General features: G+C 44.0%; 1 protein-coding gene across 3 annotated transcripts in view; it reads right to left on the reverse strand.

Annotated features, from left to right (window-relative positions):
- RERE (arginine-glutamic acid dipeptide repeats) overlaps positions 1-15,752 on the reverse strand; it is a 363,134-nt gene extending 347,382 nt beyond the window's left edge. For 2 of the 3 annotated variants that reach the window (XR_008848528.1, XM_056544467.1), the window contains exon 1: positions 15,351-15,752. The gene's annotated coding sequence lies outside the window, so the exon portion shown is untranslated. The remainder of the gene's footprint in view (positions 1-15,350) is intronic. The other variant, XM_056544468.1, reaches the window with a different exon arrangement.
- Between the last annotated feature and the right edge of the window lie 253 nt (positions 15,753-16,005).

Raw genomic sequence — 16,005 nt, forward strand, 5'->3', positions numbered from 1 at the left:
CTGTTGACAAATGGGGATACTCAACTAGTGGGGTATGATCACCTAGTCCAAGATGCATAAATTATTCAATTAGGGTGCATTCACACCGTTTTTTGCAACTCTGCTGCCATATTCAGCGGGGGAATTTAAATACCAGCCTCTGCCATATCCCCACCGCATCCCATTGTGCCATGGTTTTTTTGTCCGGCAAAAATACGGATACGGTTTAAAAATCAGCCGACCGAAGCAGTCACTAACTGACTCCGTGCTGCTCATTCAATTTTCCCCCAACAGATCCAGCAGCCAAATTGCAAAAATGTGGCGTGAATGCAACCTTATTCATTTTGATGGTAGCAGCATAGTATTGTCTTGTCAACTGCATAAGGTAGTCTGGACGATCCCAATTTTGGGCATAGTCAGATGAACTCTGAGATGTGAATACCCCTTTTAAATGGGTACTCAGTTGCTCGACATCTTATCCCCTATCCAAAGGGACCCCCGCGGTCTCTGTGCAGACACCCAGCCTTATATGCATCTGCACTTAAATGGCCACTGTCAGATACAAAAAAATTTGATATGTTGTAAAGCATACAAAACCAATAGGTTTTGCAATTGCTTTCTTTAGAACATTTTCAGTATTTCATAGTGAAAAAGCCAGTCCAACAACTGCCCCCTTGCCTGCTTGGACACATACTAGTCCTGCTGTGTCCATGCATCACCTGTGTCATGGACACACTTCCTTGATTGACAGCTGTGAGTGCAGGACTCCTATCTGGAGGAAAAATCCTCCCACTGTCAGCTTGTGTCCCGCTACTGTCAATGAGGACAAGCTGGGAGTTGTAGTTTTGCTAATGCTAGGGGAGATGTGAGCAGACAGCATACTGAGGGAGGGGGCGGAGACTGCACAGTGAGGCCACGCCCCCTCCCTTTGAGAGGAATTCAGACTAGTGAGCTAAATTAAAAGTGTAATAAAAATAAATAAATAAAAGGAGCTAGACACAAACATTAGATGTACATGGTCAGAATTAGGTACTGAGTGATATATTTAAAAAAAAAAATGTTTTTGTTGGATCTGATGGGTACACTTTAAAAAGGTATGAACAGAGGATAGATTTTCAGTCTGAGCATACCCTTCAGGTGTAGCTGTGCGTTAAAATAACCAAAAAACTGTCTTAAAACAGTATTGACATCTCAGAAACCATCTTAAAAAGGGGTTATCCAGGAATAGAAAAACAAAGCTTATGTCTTCCAAAAACAGCACAACAACTTGCACTAAATATGTATGTAGTATTACAATTTGGCCCCATCGACTCCCATGGAGCAGGTCTGCAATGCCACACAGTCTGAGAATAGGTGTGGTGCTGTTTTGGAAGAATAATCTCTCTGTTTTTCTAATTGTGGATAACCTCTTTAAGGAGGATATCCAGGAGGAAAAAAACTTTATTATATATCAACTGGCTCCAGAAAGTTAAACAGATTTGTAAATTACTTCTATTAAAAAAATCATAATCCTTTCAGTACTTATGAGCTGCTGAAGTTGAGTTGTTCTTTTCTGTCTTAGTGCTCTCTGATGACACCTGTCTCGGGAACTGTCCAGAGTAGAAGCAAATCCCCATAGCAAACCTCTTCTACTCTGTGCAGTTCCCGAGACAGACAGAGATGTCAGCAGAGAGCACTGTTGTCAGACAGAAAAGAACAACTCAACTTAAGCAGCTGATAATTATTGGAAGGATTAAGATTTTTTCACAGAAGTAATTTACAAATCTGTAACCTTCTGGAGCCAATTGATAAATAAAAAGTTTTTTTTTCCTGGAATACCCCTTTAACTATGCCATTGATGTAAAATAATTAGCTTTTGTTCTGTCCAGTTCTGGATATATCTTGATCAAGTCCTTTCCATTAAAGGGGTATTCCAGGCAAAAACTTTTTTTTTTTATATATCAACTGGCTCCGGAAAGTTAAACAGATTTGTAAATTACTTCTATTAAAAAATCTTCATCCTTCCAATAGTTATTAGCTTCTGAAGTTTTCTGTCTAACTGCTCAATGATGATGTCACGTCCCGGGAGCTGTGCATGATGGGAGAATATCCCTCTCATGATGGGAAAATATCCCCATAGGAGCTGGACAGCTCCCGGGACATGAGTCATCTGAAAGCAGTTAGACAGAAAATAGCAACTCAACTTCAGAAGCTAATAACTATTGGAAGGATTAAGATTTTTTAATAGAAGTAATTTACAAGTCTGTAACATTCAGGAGCCAGTTGATATATAAAAAAAAGTTTTTGCCTGGAATACCCCTTTAAGCTTAATTTCCTTGGTTACAGATCGTGGTATGGTCCCTGCTGACGTAGCTGCGCTGATGCAAATGGTACTATTTTGTTTCTGCAGTGAGGAGAGTTCTAGGAGCACAAATAGACTATGCACCATAGCTGCTATCGGTCCACAGAGGTCAATAGGATAGCTTCTGGGCAGTTACTAGTTCCTGGCCTGGCCAGTTATCTGCTGATCCATACAAGTGATTCACGACATGCACAGTACCACCTATCCATCTCGGTTCTGATCCATACAAGTAATTAGGATGGCTCAGGGGCATGCACGGTACCTCTTTGCCATCTTTCTGATGGTTCACGGGCATGCACAGTACCTCCTAGCCTTCTCTGTTCTGATCAGTACAAGTGTACACGATGGCTCACGGGCATGCACAGTACCTCCTATCCATCTCTGTTCTGATCAGTACAAGTGTACACGATGGCTCACGGGCATGCACAGTACCTCCTATCCATCTCTGTTCTGATCAGTACAAGTGTACACGATGGCTCACGGGCATGCACAGTACCTCCTAGCCTTCTCTGTTCTGATCAGTACAAGTGTACACGATGGCTCACGGGCATGCACAGTACCTCCTAGCCTTCTCTGTTCTGATCAGTACAAGTGTACACGATGGCTCACGGGCATGCACAGTACCTCCTAGCCATCTCTGTTCTGATCAGTACAAGTGTACACGATGGCTCACGGGCATGCACAGTACCTCCTAGCCATCTCTGTTCTGATCAGTACAAGTGTACACGATGGCTCACGGGCATGCACAGTACCTCCTATCCATCTCTGTTCTGATCAGTACAAGTGTACACGATGGCTCACGGGCATGCACAGTACCTCCTAGCCTTCTCTGTTCTGATCAGTACAAGTGTACACGATGGCTCACGGGCATGCACGGTACCTCCTAGCCTTCTCTGTTCTGATCAGTACAAGTGTACACGATGGCTCACGGGCATGCACAGTACCTCTAGCCATCTCTGTTCGGATCCATACAAGCTTAAATGATGTCTAGTAGCCATGTCTAGTAGCTCATGGCAACCTCTCTTTTGCTCCAAGGAAGTAAAAAAAAAAAAAAGGCTGGTTCCTGGGGTATTCACAGTAGTCAGTAAGCCATCTAATTCAACCATTTTGGGAATGCAGCTACTAGAGATGAGCCAACTTACAGTAAATTCGATTCGTCACGAACTTCTCGGCTCGGCAGTTGATGACTTATCCTGCATAAATTAGTTCAGCCTTCAGGTGCTCCGGTGGGCTGGAAAAGGTGGATACAGTTCTAGGAAAGAGTCTCCTAGGACTGTATCCACCTTTTCCAGCCCACGGGAGCACCTGAAAGCTCAACTCATTTATGCAGGAAAAGTCATCAACTGCCAAGCCGAGAAGTTCGTGACAAATCGAATTTACTGTAAGTTCGCTCATCTCTAGCAGCTACCAAGCACAATACAACAGAACTCCGAAGAACTAATTTTCGGACCATACACACAAACCCAGGTGGCGCGGTGACTTCCATCATGGCACCACTTGCTGGTTATTTGATGGAAAGGCATAGTAATGCAAATACCAAAAGAAATCCAGGAACTGGGAAAGTCAGAGGGAGGGAAGCACAAGCTGTGCAGCAGTGCTTTCTAGAAAGTGTTCCTCCAGCTGTTGCAAAACTACAACTCTCAGCATGCCCGGACAGCCGAAGGCTGTCCGGGCATGCTGGGAGTTGTAGTTTTGCAACAGCTGGAGGAATACTGTTTGAAGCAACACTGCTGTACAGTCAAGAGACATCTTTATCATAACTATGTCAACTTTTTGCAGATAAAAAAAAAAAAAATAGAGGAAAGATGAGAATACTCCTTTAAATAATTTCCAAAACACCAGTGTTTATGAGTGATTGTATCTTGTTGCTTGCTCTCCTGCCAGACGTGTATGTATGCAGAAACATTTGTCTGCAGACTGCAGAATCAGCAGCTACGACACTTTGCTGTCACATCATAATACAATACTGCCCTTCTTCAACATTTCGCTGAATTTTTAAGTTGTTGCCACTGAGCTGTGTTATTACAAGTCTGTCAGTCAGCGCGGTGTTTAGCCAGTCTTACCAGTCAACCAATACAACTGTTCATTTTCCATCATTACTTTTTCCCAACTGGTTCTGTCTCCATTGTTGAGCAGCGACTGACAACCCCACTGTAATTAAGAGGAGAAAAATAGCACGGCGCCTCACGGTGCACACTGCCTGAACACGCCGAAAGAAATAGATCAGCGAACCTGCTCACCGTATGGCGGTGCAATCAACATGATAAATAAATAAAAAAATTCTCAGAACATAATCCTGTCCGGCTGCAGCATCATCTTTGTCCCACAGGTAGGGACAAAGTCCAGGAAGTGAGGGCAGGACTAGCACTCTGTGCTCACTCCTGTCCTATCAGACCGCACCATGAAAACAGAGAGGAGGGGGTTACAGAGCAGCCTGCAGTGATTGTATGAAGTGGCCCAGCTTAACACAGCAGACTCAGAGAGGAAGTGAATGCATGGTGAGTGAGGGCGGGCTCAGTGCTTGCCTCAGACACATCCCTTCCTGAGCAACAGCAGAGAAGAAGGATTAGGCAGCCAAATAGACACATAAGACATGTGTAGCATCGGCATGACCTAGTGAGTAACATATATAATTATATTTATTAGAGATGAGCGAACTTACAGTAAATTCGATTCGTCACGAACTTCTCGGCTCGGCAGTTGATGACTTTTTCTGCATAAATTAGTTCAGCTTTCAGGTGCTCCTGTGGGCTGGAAAAGGTGGATACAGTCCTAGGAGACTCTTTCCTAGGAATGTATCCACCTTTTCCAGCCCACCGGAGCACCTGAAAGCTGAACTAATTTACGTAGGATAAGTCATCAACTGCCGAGCCGAGAAGTTTGTGACGAATCGAATTTACTGTAAGTTCACTCATCTCTAATATTTATCTGTGATACCACAGCAATGCATTTATAGTGCCATTCATTACCCATAGGCTAATCTACCATCCATTACACGCCTATAGCCTGAAAATTTAATGATGTATACATTATACAGTGGCACCCATTACCTAAAGGCTACCATATACAAAACCTGTATACAATTTTACTTTTTTCAGTATACTCCTGTCAAATGGACAATGGACATTGGATCTCTATCTGGTAATGTAAGGCTATGGCTGCATTGATCATATACGCCAGGAACGCCGAAACGCGTCACCTTTATGAATGTCCGTGTCTTGTGAATAAAGAATTTATGCATCGAATCTGAGCTGGGCTACTTTTTCGTTGTTTCGTTGTTAAGGTGGGATTGGAGTATCCCAGTCCGGGACGCAGAGGAGGCAAAGGGGGGGGGGGGGTGAGCTGAACTTTCTATCATTCAAAAAGATTCATTTCTGCATCCGTAGTAAATCCGCAATTTCAGCCCGACCATGGATCTGATGACCTGAACTGACAGCTGTCAGTTTAGCTGATCAGATCTGTAGCTGTGACCATAATACGGATACAAAGATCCGTCCGAATCATGCTAGCGTGAACGCAGCCTAAATGGAGTCTAAGGCATGATGTAAACAGGCCCTAGGTTGTACAAGCTACTGGGCTTCTTGGTTTAGCCCAGTCCTGAAAGGCCCTATCCATTTCCAAAATTCAGTGTTTCCCCAACCAGTATGCCTCCAGCTGTTGCAAAATCACAACTTCAAGCTGTTGGCTGTACGGGCGAGCTGGAAGTTGTAGTTTTGCAACAGCTGGAGGCACACTAGTTGGAAAACATTGCTTTAATCCCACAAGCAAAATTAAACTATAAAAGTAGTTTAGATGCCACTGACCACCTCATCTGCACACATCAGAAACACTGAACCTGACAGCATATGAAAGTGTAAATGACGCAGTGTCAGGCCTGCGGTGTTTGTTCATGCCGTCCGATAAATAAAACCTGCTATTACCTGTAGGAAATGAGAAATACAAATATTATTTGCAGTGCAAACACAGACACACACATCTGCTCTCCCTTGTGTTGGTTACAAACCAGGGAGAAGGCCGGGCATGCTCCAGACAAGAAGGTGGCTTTGTTAATGTGATCAGAGCCCAGGATCTTATGACTTGGACAGACCCCCCCTTCAGTAGCGATCTGGATGCGGCAGATACTTAATAAGAATTCACATATTAAAAACCATCAGTGTTGATTTACAGCAAAGCTGTCAACTAATCGCCTGCAGGCCGCATCCGGCCCCCATGTGGATTTAATCCAACCCCCGACATAGTCAATGAGTCAAACCGAGCGAGAGAGAAAATCAATGAGAAATATGTACAATACTAAGACGGAAAAGAGGAAAAAAGGAGACGAACCCAGAGGTGTATACAGTGAAAAGCAAAGAAAACTAATCTGTATCTTCTTTGTTAACTATCACACCAAACAATACTTGTAGCACGCATGGTACTGCATGTAAATGGTCTTATCTGGTCTTATGGAAAGTCACCCAACTTCCTAAAAATTCTGTGTGTTTCCAACATCTCTGCTTACTGTACATAAATAAACACATTAAAAAGGTTGAAAAACCTGTATAGCAGTCCTAAGGGTTAGCAATGTACAAGCAGAATCCACAGCAGTGGCGCTTCAGTTACGTCGCCACATTCGACACCGCTTTGGTGGTCACATGCACTTGCAAGTGTATAAGTCTTTACTGTAAACATTAAATAGGAAACAGATTTAAAAAAAAAAATTTAAATTTTTTTTTAACATCATACATTAAAAAGAAGCATCACTGGAACCTAAACACTGAGACAGGATATGTAGATGGGGATACATGTTGGAAATCCCTGACGAAGGTCGTGTACCGAAACACACGTCGGATGTGTAGTCATCCTGGGCCTCACATTGACACGTATAAGCAATTGTTGGTATATGTTTATTACATCAGTTTATGAACACAATGGGTATATTGCACTAGTCACTTGTATTCTACTTCTATTGCCTAGACATGGATATACTGTACATTTGATGCATTTGCCTAATAGGTACACAGTATCTAGCACTTTGTGTAATAATATGCACCTCTTTTCAACTTATGTGCAGTAAATGTAGACTATTTTTTGTATACTAGCTTGTGCAATTGTCTTACTTGCAATATTTGTTAATTTTATTCCATTATTTTCAACATGTACGTCCCTCTATATATCCTGTCTCAGTGTTGTCTTTTTTTAAATCATGGTTTTATATATTTCATATTTACAATATAGATATATATGCTTATATTTTGGTTACATGTAATACAGAGCACTTTTATATGTTGTACTTAATACTATATACCCTAAGTAAAAGGATTTTAATTGTGTGTGGCTACCTGCAGTGCAATCTGGGTTAAGCAGTGACACCTTTCACTGTGATGTGGATTACAAGTACGCGTGGCTTGTCATTGAAATCCATTTCAGTGTCGAAACCTGTCTGATGACTCAATCATGTGAACATGGCGCTTACATCAACTTGTGTATTGGATCTTACGCATTATTCCCTTATATACAAAAGCTACAACAGACACCAGCGGTGCTGAACGCTGAACACCCCACTGTCTTACAATCATGTCTGTCAGGCGTTTGTTATTTTGACTGGAAAAGATGATGAAGCACTATATTTCCGGTCAAAACTATGGAACCTGTAACAAAGGCTGTAGGTATTAAAGGGGACCTCTCATCAAATAAGCTTTTGATATATTTTATATTAATGAATGTTGAATAACTTTCCAATAGCATGTTAATGAAAAATATGCTTCTTTCTATTGTATTTTTCCCGATCAGTCCTGTCAGCAAGCATTTCTGACTCATGCTGGAGTCCTAAACACTCAGAGCTGACAGCCTGCTTTGTTCACTGCCAAACAGGCTGTGAACAAAGCAGGCTGGCAGCTCTGAGTGTTCTCTTTTGTGAACAAAGCAGACTGGCAGCTCGTAGTGTTTAGGACTCCAGCATGAGTCTGAAATGCTTGCTGCCAGGACTGGTAGGGAGACCCCTAGTGGTCATTTCTTCAAAGTGGAAAATTAAATAGAAAGAAGCATATTTTTTTATAACAAGCAATTGTAAAATTATTCCTCATACATTAATCTATAATATATCAAAAGTTTTTTTGATGAGAGGTACCCTTTAACAAAGGCCAACAAGTCAAAGAACAGCAATCTGATTGTGCCAGTGCAATATAATGGATCTTTTCCAACAAAATCTTTAGGAAAGCTGCATTGATCTCGCTTTAGAAACTAAGAGGGGGTAGAATTTATCAACTGGGCACCTGCAAAATTACTAAGTGATCTCATTTTGTGCTATTTTCGCGTTTTCTGTGCCGGCATCGTTATTTTTGTAGTGCACTCGCAGGGGGCGTGGTTTGCAGATGCGCTGAATTTATTATTTGTGCAAATTTTTGGCGCAAATGTAATTCATTGGAGGTGTGGGAAAGGTCGACACTCTAGTATTCTAAGTGGTGCACAAGGACAGTAGCAGAACAATTGTAGAAAGAAATCCCGGCACTCACTGAAATCTTCTGCCAAACGTAGTGTGTTTATTTACACAGTGCTCGATACAAAGACGCGTTTCAGCCAAAGCCTTTCGATGTCAGTCTGAGAAAGGCATTGGCCGAAACGAGTCTTTGTATCTAGCACTGTGTAAATAAACACACTACGTTTTGCAGAAGATTTCAGTGAGTGCCGGGATTTCTTTCTACAAATGTAATTCATTGACCAGCAGGCGTATTCATGTGTAAACTTTTCACAGTTTTATTTATTTATTTTTTTATTTATTTTTTCAAAAACTATCCAAGGGCATCCTGTCATTTGCAAAAAATGTATTAAGTGAAATGCACAGCATCATAAATTTTGCACAGCAAATAGAAAACCCCCTAAACATACAGCACTGTACTGCTTTTAGAAAAGAACACCCCCGCAATATGCCATCAGATAAAACATGTTAGTTATTAAAAACTTTACAGAATAGAGGAACGATTTGTTACTTTTTTGTAGGATGGGGATTAAAGGGGTACTCCGCTGCTGAGCGTTCGGAACAAACTGTTCCAAACAATGGAGTCGGCGCCGGGAGCCCGTGACGTCATAGCCCCGCCACCTCATGACGTCACGCCCCGGCGGGGCGTGACGTCATGAGGGAACGGGGCTATGACGTCACGAGCTCCTGGCGCCAGGGTTTGGAACAGTTTGTTCCAAACGCTGAGCAGCGGAGTACCCTTTTAAATATTTAGTAAGTTTCATCCATATACACTTATACAACCATTTTAATCATGGAAACAAAAACAAAAACCCTATTGTGTTCCAACAGTACACTGTGTGGGGTTTCTGGTCGTAATAAGCAAACTTAATAACTAACTACTATTATTATGTGGTAAGTTTACACAAGTATCTGCATACAGAATAAACATCCTCACACAAAGACAGGCGCACACGGATAACCTGCGAGAGAGGCTAAAGTGTGTACAACATTGTATTGGAGGATTGAGACGCAAGCCTGAATGAATGATATACATAGAACAAACATGAGCAACACCAGGAAACGTACAAATGCTATTTAAAAACCTGGGCACAAAGAAAATCCCCATCATCCACAGGTCTTACCCCTAACATCCTACATATAAAAAACAGGAAATCCATGGCCTGCGAATGACCCCTTCCCCTCCCATTCATAAAAGCCTCGGACCCGTATACTTTCTCGTCACCATCTTGGTTGACATTTGCTTTTAATAATCGTTCTGGATAAACACTCATAATGAGCCAACAAGCCTCTGGGTCACTGCTATTGTTTTACACAACGTGCTGGGTGAGATCATCTGCAGAGGGCCTGTGTACACACAGAACATTGCATGAATGTAGGGGAAGCATCGGGCAATCAAGTAGAAGGCATGTAGGCATCTTCATTGCAAGCAAAACAAAACCTTTGGACAGACTTTACTGGACTTGCCAAAGTTTTATTCATGTGGATGGGGGTGTCCAGAAGGTTGGCTGCTGTCCCATACCAAGTGCAGTAGTGTCCCGTCTCGCCAGTGATTGGCTGAGCGGGCAGGTCCTGCACCATATGCTTGCCTCGGAAGCAAGAAGATAGAATGTGGGGGACTGGATAGAGCCAAATGGGAGCTGTAGGGGACCCGGACTATGGTAAGTATAAGTTCTTTTTTTCCAGCCCTAGCAGAAAAATATTAAAAGGAGCACTCTGTTTCAGACTGCCGGCAGAAAAAAATTAAAATAAAAAAAAAGGATACACACCTGTCGCCGCTTCCTCAATACCTCCGGTAACCCGCTCCAGCCTCCACCACGATCCTCTTCCTGGTTGTCGGTGAGTCATACTGCATTCAGCCAATCACTGGCCAGCAATAGGCTGAGCGGCAGTGTGACATTTTCAGCCCCAGCACCAGGAAGAAGTCCCAGACCAGTGCCAGGGCCGAAAACGTCATAGCCGATTAGCCTAACGCCGGTTGAGGCGGGACTTCGCTGTGGCCGGTGATTGGCTGAGCACGGCAAGAGTCACTGAGCACTGGCAACCAAGAGGATCGCGGCAGAATCCTGAGTGGGTTACCGGAGGCAGGTAGGCTTTATTTATTTTTTTATTTTTTTGCCGGCAGTGTAAAACAAAACATTTTTTACATTTTGGAGCATTCCCTTAATTTTAGCAAAACACTGGATAATGCCCTTAGATCAAGTTGACAGAGCAGAAAATTTAAATGGTACCATTGATTTAAAAGAAAAATAAGATAAAAAAAAAAAATAACTTTTTTGATATGTTTAGTCAAAAAATTTTATCGGTTGATCCCGAGAACAACCTGGAAGAAGTCTGCGCTTAGCACGTTCTCTCCCGCGACCTCCACAGACTTGCAAAGTAAGTCTTTAGGACAACCAGGTCTCAGACACAGAGCGGAGAGAGGTTTTCTCCGCGCTTGCTCTCGTCATCGGTCAGGGTGTGAACACTCAGACCACGATCAATGAAAACTTTTGACATATCAAATTTTATTAAATAACTGACAACCAAGATGTAAAAAACTAGTGTCATTGTAAAATCTTAACAGGTGTTAGTCACGATACCCCCTTCAATCATGAGTAGCAGCCGGGTGAAGCGTGCAGCAGTGAGTGCGTTATTCCCCTGCTGTCAAGCAAATCCGACACTCTCACTGCGTTAGTTTATGGAGTGAAGGAGTCAGACAGGGGTTATGTCAAAGAGCACAGTGGCCTCCATAGTTCCTAAATGTAAGAGGTATGGCAGACCCCAGGAAGAGGTATGGCAGACCCCAGGAAGAGGTATGGCAGACCCCAGGAAGAGGTATGGCAGACCCCAGCATGGTGGAGGCAGCATCATGTTGTGAGGTTGTTTTTAAGTGGCTGGGACAGGGAGAGTGATCAGGGTTGAGGGAAAGCTGACTGGAACAAAGTACAGAGATATTCTTAATGAAGACCTGATACAGCGTGCTCTGGAGCTCAAACTGGGCTGAAGGTTAACCTCCCAACAAGACAATGACCCTAAGTACAGGGGACAACTCAATGTCCTTGAGAGGCCCAACCAGAGCCCAATTGACCATCTCTGGAGAGACCTAAAAAATGGCTTCTACCGATGACCCCCCTCCAACCTGAAAGGATCTGCAGAGAAGAATAGCAGAAAATCCCTACATTCAGGTGCGTAAACCTTGCGGCCTCATCCCCAAGACTGGAGGCTGTAATCGCTGCCAAAAATGCAGAGTATTTTGCAAAGTATTTTCCTGTTTTATGGGAAACAAAGAATTACTCAGATTGCAGATATTCTCTAATCTGTATTAGTGAAATAAGAGCTGACAGCTGATTGGCTACTACAGCAATTCTATGACTTGTTCGGTCAAGTAAGAGCTCAGTGCACCCATTAGACACAATGTGCTACGACCACGACCATAGAGAATAAGCTGTAATGTGTAGGGTCTATGGGGGGGGGGGGGGGGGAATATATCAAGACATTTAGAAAGCTTTTTAAACTGCTTTTTTTGGGTCCGGGCAAATTTTTGTGCGACAATTGCTTTAGAAACGTTTCCACGATTTTTACCCATTTAGAGCACTTTGTGCAGTGGCCACTGATTTACTAAGTGCGACTGTTTGCAGAATGTCGCAAATTTGTCTCACGATCCTAGAAATAGATGATTTATCAGGTCAAGTCAGCCCTGCCCTACATTTTCTGTGCAACTTTCAGGGTATTTGCGACTTTTCACACAAATAAAATAAAATAAAAATGAATTAAATCACGTGGCCACACGAAATCTGCAACTTTTTTAGAAGTTGCATTAGCGAAATTTATCAAAGTCCGTGCGGCGTTTCATAAATTTGAGACACGTTCGCAACTATTACCACAACTTTTGTGCTCTAAAATAGTTAAGAATTCACACCACTCTTTGTAAATGCCCCCCTGAACTGTGCCCCCACTCTCTGAACTGTGGATGTCCAGCTATTGCAAAACTACAACTCCCAGTATGCCCAGACAGCCAACGGCTGTTCGGGCATGCTGGGAGTTGTAGTTTTGCAACTTCTAGAGGTCCCAGTTTGAAGACCACTAGGGGAACTGTCAAGGCATGCTAAAAGTTGTGCTTTTCCCATAGCTAGTGTGCTATGGGTTTTAGATGTCTGCAATAGTTACCTTCACATAAATCAATGCAAAACAATTCCAGACGATTTGAATCGCATGAAAGCTCTGGCCTACCACTCCTAATACACTGTCCTGGTAACACATCAGTAGTCCTGACCGGTCACTGGAACAAAAATCCTGACACCTAAACCGGTGCAAACAGGAACCCCTGACGCCAAACTGAAAAGGTGAAAGGTGACACTCTTTACAGGTAACAAAACGTCATGAATAAATCACAATACGATTTCTATAACTCTCCCTTGTCTGCACAGTACAACAGCCAATGGTCAGAGCCACAGGGGCACATATCATCCGCATCAGAGAATTCTGCTTTAATAAAAGGGGGAGGTCCTTGGTTCAAGACCCTCAAAGTGGAGAGTAAATACAAAAGTGCTCCTGTTGCTCTGGAGGACCTGACCTGTCCAGCAATACACACATCTGAATGGACATTATGTAATGCACACTTTAGCCTCTGGTGGCGCTGCAGGAAAACTGAGCACTTTACTGCCAGGTGATCCTGAGATTCACAGCAGAGAGGGACAAACTGGGATAAAACTGCCTTGGGATGATTGTCAGAAGTGGGAAAACTCCTTATAAGTAAGTGTATCATGAAGCCAGAAAACTGAGTCCCTGTAGCGGAATGCAGCCATATGTCTACCAGAGGGGTCTCTTAACTGTGGGCCATCAGATGCTGCAAAACTATACATTCCAGCATGTCCACACAGCCAGCAGCTGTCCAAGCATGATGAGAGTTGTAGTTTTGCAAAATATGGAGGGCCAGCACGCGGGCCACGCGCCCACCATGTAGGGCCAGCACGCGGGCCACGTGCCCACCATGTAGGGCCAGCACGGTAGGCAAATGGATACCACCATGCACCCACACTGAGCCAACCAGACTATTAGCCTCTACGTTCAGTCCATTTCTGAGGGTACACTGAGGTTCAGGACGGCATGCTTGAGTCACTTTAAAGGAGTACTCCGGCTAGCACTTTTTTCCTTTCATCCCGTCCGGGCTGCAGAATAAAAGAAAACACACTTTCTCTTACCTGCCAACGAGCCCCCGGAGCTCCGGTACTGGTGTTCGGTCCCCGGGCTGTATTCTTCTTACTTCCTGTTAGCCCGGTACGTCACACGGAGCTTCAGCCTATCACTGGCTGAGGCGGGACATCGATGCGGCCGGTGATAGGCTGAAGCTCCGTGTGACGTGCCGGGCTAACAGGAAGTAAGAAGAATACAGCCCGGGGACCGGACACCAGTACCGGAGCTCCGGGGGATCGTTGGCAGGTAAGAGAAAGTGTGTTTTCTTTTATTTTGCAGCCCGGACTACTTCTTTAAGGCTGGGTTCACACTAGTGTAATATGTATGCATTTTTTGCATCGATATTAGAGTTACAAGTCTGGGTCCAACCACAGGTCTGGTGACCCAAACTGACAGCCACACATTGGAGCTGTAAGGCCGTGACCGATGGTTGTAATGTAGAAGCAAAAATGCATCCTATATTACACTAGTGTGACCCCAGCCTTAAACTACATTAAAATGAATGGACACGGCCATGGTATGCAGCGATATACATTAATGTACCAGTGTGGTTACACCAGTGCCATCCGGGAATGCTGGGAGTTATAGTTTTACAACAGCTGGAGGCACACTGGTTGGGAAACACTGCACTAGTGTATACAGGAAATGTAGGGCAATAAGAAACGTGAACATAGACATGGACCAACATGGACAGACAGAGCAACCGGAGCTGTCACTCATGCGCCAATCACTTTACGAGTATGTTCACATGCGGTGGATATGCTGCTTTTGACTTCTGGTGCACGTTCACACGCTGCGGATTTGCCATCTAATGATTTGCCATTTGCCCATTACACTTTCACAAACAAAACTTGCAGAGAAAAAGAAACACTATGGCACATAGTAATAAACACAGCTCTGGCCATAAAAAACAAACGCTAAAACAAGCTACACTCACAGTAGCCGCCATGTTTGGAAACACGTAACGCAAAGCAATACAGTATACATAGTTCAGCAAGGACGGCTGTACAGTGTTCATATTGCATGTTATCAATTGAGACAGGAAACCATATTGAGCCAAATGCACTGATTTGATTGGTTGGCAGCCATTGTTTGGTCATATGTTGTTGTGTTCACGTCATGTACAATAAAGTTTTATTGATAGAGCTGCTATGGGGAGGCCATCATGTTGAGGTGTCAGTAGTGCAGACTGTAGGGGTGCGCTGTATACATGAAGTTGTGAGCAGGATCTGCCAGGAGGACAATAGGGAATAATGAGCAATTAAACACATCCACCCCCATCCAGACAGCAGCTGCTATACCAACTCTGGCCTGTAGGTGTCCGCCTGGGAGGGGGTGGGGGCGCAGGGGGTCATCCCTCCCATTCACTCCCTCCCCGGTAGTGGGGGGTCGGACACTTACCTTCCCAGATGCTTTACACCATCAATAAAGGTTTGTGTGGACCCCGCAGAGAAGAAGGGAGGAGGAAGAGGAGAAGGGCGCCCCGGCTGGGCTCTGCCAGGACAGCGTACAGGGCTGCGGGCCGGTCCGGGAACAGGTTCCCCTTGGAGTTTAGTATCCTGAGGCCTAGAGCGGTATCACAGTGATCATAGCCACCAGGGTAGTCAGGCTGTGATGGATGGAGAGGGCCGGCTTCTCCCGGTGCCTGGGACTGACTCTATGTGTGACTCTCCACCAACTGACTCCTCCTCTCCCACCAACCGCCTCTAACCCCGCCCACGTTTTAGCAAAGCACCGCCTTATTGGATGATGCTGCGCTCCAGACCCCGCCCATCCTTAACGTCGAGTCTGACGTTACCCAATGACAGAGCCTAATAAAGTGATTGAAAAAAAAAAAAAAAAAAAAAAAAAAAAAGAGATGCAAAGCAAGTGCGAGAGCGACATGAGCTCGGCATCCGGGCCTTTTGTGACGTCACTGCGCCATGCCTGCCGGGAGCTGTAGTTCTCAGCCTGCATTGTATGAGAGCTGGAGCTTTTAATGCTGTTTGTTGCTGTCTCACATCCTAGTGTTACTTTCCCCTGATTAATGTTTTTATTATTATTGACATCTACGTTT

This window comes from Hyla sarda, chromosome 10 (genome assembly GCF_029499605.1).
Source record: "Hyla sarda isolate aHylSar1 chromosome 10, aHylSar1.hap1, whole genome shotgun sequence".
NCBI lineage: Eukaryota > Metazoa > Chordata > Amphibia > Anura > Hylidae > Hyla > Hyla sarda.